Source organism: Arachis hypogaea, chromosome 19 (assembly GCF_003086295.3).
Source record: "Arachis hypogaea cultivar Tifrunner chromosome 19, arahy.Tifrunner.gnm2.J5K5, whole genome shotgun sequence".
In the NCBI taxonomy this organism is placed as follows: Eukaryota; Viridiplantae; Streptophyta; class Magnoliopsida; order Fabales; family Fabaceae; genus Arachis; species Arachis hypogaea.
This window is the reverse complement of record NC_092054.1, coordinates 91,773,510-91,782,086: the sequence shown is the minus strand read 5'-3', so window position 1 is coordinate 91,782,086 and position 8,577 is coordinate 91,773,510. Positions and strand designations below refer to the sequence as shown.

The window sequence follows — 8,577 nt, the reverse complement described above, 5'->3', positions numbered from 1 at the left end:
CAGCCGCAACCTTCCCCATTTCAGCCAGCAGCAACATCTGCAAAAATGAAAGAAAGAAAGAGAGGGAAGGGAGAAACGGATTCGTGGAGGAGAAGAAGGAGAGGAGGGGAGGAAAGAGACTGCGCCGCGCGCTGGGCTTCTCTGCCACCGCGCCGTCGCCGTGACTGCCGGAGTCGCCGCGCCCTGCACGCTCGTCGCCGCCGTTACGTGTAAGTCCACCTTGGTGCCGGTCGAAGAGGGGTGAAGGAGAGATGTCGAGAGTGAGACGCGATGGAGGTGAGTGAATAGAACTGCCATCACCACCGTCCTGTCCGTGGGGTTGAGATCGCGTCGCCATCTTGGATCCTCGACGCCGCCGCAGTGGAGAATGGAGCAGTCACCGCCAAAGGAGGTGTTTCGCGCATTACCGTGAGCTGCGAACCACTGACCGAGAAGAAGCTCCATCCTCGTCCCTGCTGTGCAGCGCCGGCGCTATTAGGGTTTCACCGCCGCCGTCCTCGTGGTAGCTGGTGTCATCACCGGAGAAGACCACCGGAGTTGCTGTCTGCTTCTGCCTCGGGATTATGCAAGTTGCCGGAGCCCACTGCCACCAGAGCTGACCAGAACCACCACTGTGGTTGCCGCTGGGATTGTGAACGGAAGAAGGAGACGCTGGTCCTGTCACAGCCGTTCCCGGGGGAGAAATCAGTCGCGCCGCCGTGCCTGGCAGCCGGGAATGCCGCTGCCGTCGCCGAAAAATTTGTCGGTAAGGGTTTTAAGTTGATTCTCCTTCCGTTGAGTTTCCGGAAACCTCATTGTTGCTGCATGTTGTTCAGGTCACCGCTGCCGCTTTAGGTGGCTATCGGGCTACCGCCGAACCGGTTCGGAGACTGTCGCTGTTTCGGTTCAGCCGTTCCTTCTTCGGTTCGGTAAGCGTTTCAATTGGAAAGCCCTTTTGTTATTGTTCCGTTATCTCAAGCTGAGGTTTGTGGCATTAATTGCTATGAGATTGAGTTTCGGTTGTTGTATGTTGCGATTAGAGTTGCTGAGATTGTTGAGAACGCAAGTGGAGCCAAGTTGCTGGCTGCAGTTGGTTTTGGGTTGAGGCGGAGATGACTCTATGAGACTTTTGGGCTATGGAATTGCGTTTTGAGGTAGGGGCGCTTTCCAAAAACTATAGTTTATTATTGGAATTATTACATATGGGTACTGATGTGAGATATTGTGTATTTGGTGATTGTATCTGCCTTATGTATTATTTGATTGACTCAAATGACTATGGATGTTGGTTTGGCCGAATTGTTGTGTGGCTTGTGAAATGTAATGTTTGAAGTTGATTCCTTAAAGATTTGAAATGAGTTTAATCCGTTGAGGATTGGTTTGAATTGAGTCAATTATTTTGATGATGTGGAAGATAGAATACTCTTGAAATTCAGCCTGTGTTGCTTTAATTGATTTGGTTTTGATAAATGATTTATTGCTGAACCGATTCTTTAAAGCTTTGGAAATGAGTTAAATCGGTTGATATTGAGTTGATTTTTGAAATGGCTTCCTTGAGATATGCCACTGAGGCGACTGTTGGATTTAGCTTGCTTTTGAATTGATTTCTGGTTTTGAGCTGTTGAAAAGGAATGAGAAACGGTTTAGTTGGGACCCGAACCGGGTGGCAAAAGTCCAAGTTTTAGGGGAGGTGCTGCCGAAATTTCTATAGAATCCGAGTCCTTATTTGAAATGTTAATTGGGGAATTTTGAGTCTAATGCCTTTCCTATCTATTTTGAGGATTGTGAAATTATGGCTTCTTTATTACCTTTACTTAGAGCAATTAAGAAAGCAATAAAGTTATGCTTTGAAAGAATTATTGAAAAGAGAATCATGATTTATCCTTATTTTCCAAGAAGAACAGTATGTCTTTGGGTACAAGTCATTTGAAAGAGAATTTTGCTTTGAGGCTGTTTTAAAAGGTAAAGCGGGTTTATGTTTTTCTCTATTAAACACAAAGATTGTCCCTTGGGAGAGTTTTCGTGATTTTAAAAGGAATTGGATTTCGATTGATGAGCCTCATTATTTTGACGTTTTAAATAAGATTCAAAGTATCTTTTGAACTCTAGTTTAACACAACAAAAATGATTCTCTTATCAGTTTGAAACGCTTCAGATTTAATTATGGAATTGAAGCCGGTTTTGTTTAAGTAAAGGAAATGGTTTTGAAAGAAGTAAAGGTTACGTGACTCGGTTTGGCTTAGATCCTATTTTCTTACTCAAATCAGAAAGCCAATGTTTTAATGATTTTAAATGATTTTGGCGAAATGAGATATGTTATTCTCCCCTAAAGACTTGGGACTCTGCCGAGAAACTTTGTTATAAAATCCCATTGTTGAATGGATGATTTTGAGTGTTTCCAAAAAGAATCTTTAACTTGCCATGGTTATGGAAGTTTGGAAAGAGGATGCCGAGAGTGACATTGTTTTCAAAGGGGAATTTACCTTGAGTAAAAGTGGCTTATGAGCCTAAAATGATTTGAGAAATGAGATCTTTAAAGCCAAGGCTGAAAAGAGTTGAAACTCGATTTCAAAGTGAAATGAATTGAGGAAATGATTTATGGCTTAAATGCCGACTTTATGAATTTAATGATGTTGAATGGTGGAAGTGCTGTTTTGTTGTGAGCCGGAATGGCTGTGTATGATTATACATATTGGTTGGTTTTGGATTGAACCGTGAGCCGGAATGGCTGTGTATGATATGAATATTGGCTGGTTCTGGACTGAACCGTGAGCCGGATGGCTGAGATGGATGTTGATCCATGGATGAGATTGAATGCGTGTTTATGCTGAATCATTGATAAATGTGAATGTTGCACTTCCACTATCTGAGATACGAGTTTCCCTGGGTAGTAGCAGTGGCTAGCCACCACGTGCTCCAGGTCGAGACTTGATACTCTGTTGACCCTATGTCGTAAGTGTGGCCGGGCACTGTGAAAGGCCCGGATGAGCTCGCCCCCATAAATATTCACCAGTGAGGGTGATGGATATGGATCATGATTATGATCAAGTTTATGATGAGTATAACTCGAGTTGGGGATGCACGACAGAGGGACAGTCCAATGGTTAGCTACCAGGACTTGTCGGGTTGGCTTTATAACCGACAGATGATATCATCAGCCACTAGGGACAGGCATGCATCATATGCATTTGTGTGACATTGGTTGGGTGTGCATATTATACTTGGTTTGCCTATGTGATAAATTGCTAACTGTTCTACTTGTAATAACTGTTTGTTTGTGCTTGAACTTCCTATCTGTGTTTGCATCTGGGACTCTGTTGGATTTGTGGTGACTGGTTGTTGGTTGGATTGTTTGGGCCTAGGGCCGTGGTTGGAAAGAGATGAACTGATGGTTGATTTCGGTTTTGTGTTTCTGGTTTGGAATAAAATTATGAAAGGCTATTTTGGTTCCGCATAGATAAACCGTTTTGAAAGGCTTTTGAGTTTTGAGAATTGAATGGTTCCTCTTTCAGTAAAGATTTTTGACTTTACTTTTATTGAAAACCGTGTTTTTGAAAAGAGGCATAAGAAGGTTATTAATCACTGGTACGGTTTATCTTCATGTATCCTATTACAGTAATTCCCAAAAACCCTCTACTGAGAACCCTTTCGAGGATGATGTTCTCACCCCCCTACATTTTTCCCCTTTCAGGATATGGGCGCAGAAGTTACGAAGAGTTCTTTTAGTTGTGGTTGAAATGCTCTGTATTGCTTTAGACTATTATTTGTACCCTCGCCTTTATCTTGAGATATTCTGTAAGAGGGATAGGAATTGTATTGGATTATGTTTGTAATATTATTTATATATATTTTTGTATATATATGGATGTACTCTTTATGAGTTTTGTAAGTTGTATGGTATTTATGGACGTATGTTATCGGATGAAAGTTTTTGGGAGCGGTATTGCGGTTTAAAGTTTCAAACAGGCTCATATTTTTAGTATTAAATAAGATAAGTGTCGTCGTAATGTCCAAAGCTATCAGAGTCGCGCAGCCGGAAGTGCGAGCTTTGGTAGTTAGGGTGTTACATTATGGTATCAGAGCAGTTCTTCCTGTAGAGCCTGAGGAATGGACTGACTATGCTTCAGTTGCATACTCTGAGCGTTTGTCATGTATTAGGTCTTGTCGAATGACGAGAATTAGAGCTTTATGCACATGATGATCTATTGATTAACGCTGTTAGTCTTGCATTGCATAATTCCTGATATTAAGTTTGGCCGGCTTAATACTAGTGAAATATGTATATGAAAGCACTGATGGGTTATCATAGATGAAATCCTAGTTTTGAGTAAAGCGAATCGCGGGTTTTGGAAAAGTTGGAAACTACTTCTCGAGACTATTCAGTTGTGTGTCTTGAATTCTGTTCGAGTTGACATGTTCTTTCATATCCTAACTTGAAGTTCTTATTTGCTAGACCTTTTGAAGAGTAATTTGATGTCTTCACTCTATTCCTCTATCCATATGTATTCTTGTTTGACCTTAAGTGCATATGCTGGTTTAAGATCTTTGTTGCATCTATCTTCCTTTGTTTGAGTTCTTCTTGATTCAAGTATTCTTTGATATAGCCTTGAACCTGTCTTAATGTGCTGTGACTTTTAACTCCGGATTCTGAGTCCATTCTTTGAGAAATTGTTGATTCAGTTTTTCTCTTACTTGACAGTGATCACAACCAATTTTGAGATTTTATAAATTGCTGTTGATTAGATATATGCTTTTCTATATATGAGACTTTGAAATTATTTATACAGTTTAACAACTATTTCTTTCTAATACTTTGCCTGTACTTTTACTGGTTTACGCAATTGTACTTATTTTAAAAGTAAATTTTGACCTTCTAGTAATTTTACTATAGTTCCAATGGACATCTTTATTTGATTGTGTATTTGGATATTTTCTGAAATACTGGAAAGAAAGAATTTTTCGCTTTCATTCCGGTTGAGTTTCGTTTGATAAGCTTTACTTAACTTATTTTGAATTGAGTTTGGTTTAGCATACTACATAGTTTATGCCATTGTTGTTCTTTTGAAAATGTTGGATTCATAGCTTTCTTCTTATGAACGGACTGGTTCCTTCTTAAGCTTTTCACCTCTATGAATGTCATACGTGATTCTGTTTTTTAACTAATCTTTTACATCTTGTGAACATTACCATTGATCTTGGTTTGTCCCCTCTTGTGAATCTCATCCTTATGTGGGTCAGTTTGATTCGTTTCAGGATAGTACATTGTTTATTCTCCCATTATCTCTACAAGAGTTTTTAGTTAAAGATTTATCATTTAAAAATTACAAATGATTGAGTTGTCTTTTCTATGACTTTTGTATTCTTTTGGATCCATTTAAAACTTGTTTGATATTTCATGCTTAGTGGATCTTGTTTGAACTACTCTAATTTAAGATCCTTTCTTGCAAGGCTTGACTCCTTTTTAGTACATCTTAAACTTCTTGAATGTTCTTCTGAGATGGGGATTTCAAGAACACTTTTGGAGTATTGTTTTGGACTTTTTAAAGAAGTTTTGAATTCTCTTGTAAGAAGTTTTAAACGGAATTTATTTTCTGTTTCTTGATTTAGATTGAAACCATTGTTCAATATTGATGAAGTTAATTTAAAAATCGGCATGCGCTATTTTAAATGAGGTTTTGGAAAGTTTCCTTGTTTAGTGGAAACCGGTTTGTTTGTAACGCACCACTTATTTCCTTACCAGATTGTAAGCAAATTTTTATCTCGGAGTTTCTTTTCTAAAAAGAGTTTAACTTCCTCTTTCGTACTTGCTATAAATGTTATACATGCTTGTTTGAATATGAAATTTTGAGAATTTTGAACAAGCATCTGATTATTTTCGAGTTTTTATGAACTGCTTTTGGTTAAGTTGTGCATTTAATTATCTTTCTAAAATATTTGAGGAAATATTTTAGCTCTTAGCCAAAGTTGTGTGCATTTGTTTTTGGAACTCTACAAAATCTACTTCAACATGGAATTGTATTGAAGTAAAGCCACATTTATGCTTTTGTTACTTTCTTGAAGGACATTTGTTGCTTAACTTTTCTTTTAGACTGCGAGGTGATTTTCCTGCAAGTTTTCGATTCTTTTAAGAACAATGTATTCAGAAGTATTTTTAATCATGCCCTTGAGTTTTGTGAGATTTGCCTTGGGTTTGAGATATTCTCTTTTGTAAACCTCATACTTCATCGACTCAGTTTGAGTTTGTTTCAAGCTGATGCGCTGGTTATCTTCTTGTTGATCCTATTGAACTTCTTTGATCTAAGGGTTATCTTTGAAGTTGTCAATTGAATTATGTCTAGCAAACTTTATTGCTTGAACATCCATGTTTATCTGGGATTGGATATATTCTTTCAAATCTATGACTATTGTCTTTGACATCCGTCTCTCCTTTCTAAGATCTCATATTCTTCTGAGTAGACTCGAGAATTGTTTTGGTATCACGTGCGACTTGTAGACGTAGTAACGCGATACGTTAGTTCCTTAAGATGTCATGTGTAAACGGAAGTTGAAGCGGTAGGTGTGCAACGTATGAGTTGTGGGCATTTTGTTCCTTGCGAACGGGTTTGTGATTGTCAGGCTTGTGATCAAATTTGGGGTTTGTAAGGTGCTTGATGGAATTGGAAAGTTGAAACCTTGAGGTTGATATAAGATTAGTGTGCGGATATTGAGCACATCGTTTTAACTCCATCCTGTTTTCTAGCCTTTGATGCCTTGCCCTACTATCACATGATTGACCCATGTTATCTTTTGCATTGAGCCTATCTTGTAACGTTTGCCTGGCAGTTACACTCCTACCTTTGCATCCTTATGCTTATGATAATCAAAGTATTTGAAAATCGTATATATGGTTATATTTTGAGATATTTTTGCTTCTTCTTTAAATGTGTTCAAGGGTGAACTGTTATGGAATTTCTTCCATTTTGTATCAATTTTCGAGGGCGAAAATTTTTATAAGGTGGGTAGAATGTAAGGCCCAGAATCTTTGAAAAGTCTTATTATGATCAAGTCTCAAATCCTACAATTATTTATAGCCTTAATTTCAGAGATTATTTTATTAAAGATAATTAAGGCAAGTTTTGATTTATTGGATTTGAGATAAGCTATGATTATTATCCAATTTTATAATTATTGGATTATTTTCTATATTTGAATTATAAAGTTGATAATTATAAAATAATAAGTATTTTATATGATTTGGGTTGGATAAGTAATATTTTAAATATTAATACTGTTATTTTGGAAAATGAAGAAATTAAGTATATTATTTCTTATTATTTGATTTGGGCATTTTATTGAAAATAATTGTAGAGTTGATGAACAAATAGTATTTTATATATTATTATTATTGGATTAGAATTTATTTCTAATTACTATATTATCCCTATTTTTAAGTGAAATTACTAAAATGTCCCTAACCCTAATTTTTGAAAATGAAACCCTAACCCAGTAACCCGCTAACCGACCCGGTTTCCTTCACTCACACTCAGCAGCAGCAGCTGCTGCCCCTCTAACCTAAGCACACACACAGCCGCAACCTTCCCCATTTCAGCCAGCAGCAACATCTGCAAAAATGAAAGAAAGAAAGAGAGGGAAGGGAGAAACGGATTCGTGGAGGAGAAGAAGGAGAGGAGGGGAGGAAAGAGACTGCGCTGCGCGCTGGGCTTCTCTGCCACCGCGCCGTCGCCGTGACTGCCGGAGTCGCCGCGCCCTGCACGCTCGTCGCCGCCGTTACGTGTAAGTCCACCTTGGTGCCGGTCGAAGAGGGGTAAAGGAGAGATGTCGAGAGTGAGACACGATGGAGGTGAGTGAATAGAACTGCCATCACCACCGTCCTGTCCGTGGGGTTGAGATCGCGTCGCCATCTTGGATCCTCGACGCCGCCGCAGTGGAGAGTGGAGCAGTCACCGCCAAAGGAGGTGTTTCGTGCATTACCATGAGCTGCGAACCACTGACCGAGAAGAAGCTCCATCCTCGTCCCTGCTGTGCAGCGCCGGCGCTATTAGGGTTTCACCGCCGCCGTCCTCGTGGTAGCTGGTGTCGTCACCGGAGAAGACCACCGGAGTTGCTGTCTGCTTCTGCCTCGGGATTATGCAAGTTGCCGGAGCCCACTGCCACCAGAGCTGACCAGAACCACCACTGTGGTTGCCGCTGGGATTGTGAACGGAAGAAGGAGACGCTGGTCCTGTCACAGCCGTTCCCGGGGGAGAAATCAGTCGCGCCGCCGTGCCTGGCAGCCGGGAATGCCGCTGCCGTCGCCGAAAAATTTGTCGGTAAGGGTTTTAAGTTGATTCTCCTTCCATTGAGTTTCCGGAAACCTCATTGTTGCTGCATGTTGTTCAGGTCACCGCTGCCGCTTTAGGTGGCTATCGGGCTGCCGCCGAACCGGTTCGGAGACCGTCGCTGTTTCGGTTCAGCCATTCCTTCTTCGGTTCGGTAAGCGTTTCAATTGGAAAGCCCTTTTGTTATTGTTCCGTTATCTCAAGCTGAGGTTTGTGGCATTAATTGCTATGAGATTGAGTTTCGGTTGTTGTATGTTGCGATTAGAGTTACTGAGATTGT

The 8,577-nt window shown here is 40.1% G+C and overlaps 1 long non-coding RNA gene across 1 annotated transcript; it reads left to right on the top strand.

Moving 5' to 3' along the window:
- The first annotated feature begins 1,020 nt into the window (after positions 1 to 1,020).
- Positions 1,021 to 3,868, top strand: LOC140182055 (uncharacterized). Its single transcript, XR_011877898.1, has 2 exons — positions 1,021 to 1,133; positions 3,671 to 3,868. It is a non-coding gene; the product is annotated as an uncharacterized lncRNA (long non-coding RNA).
- The last annotated feature ends 4,709 nt before the right edge of the window (positions 3,869 to 8,577 follow it).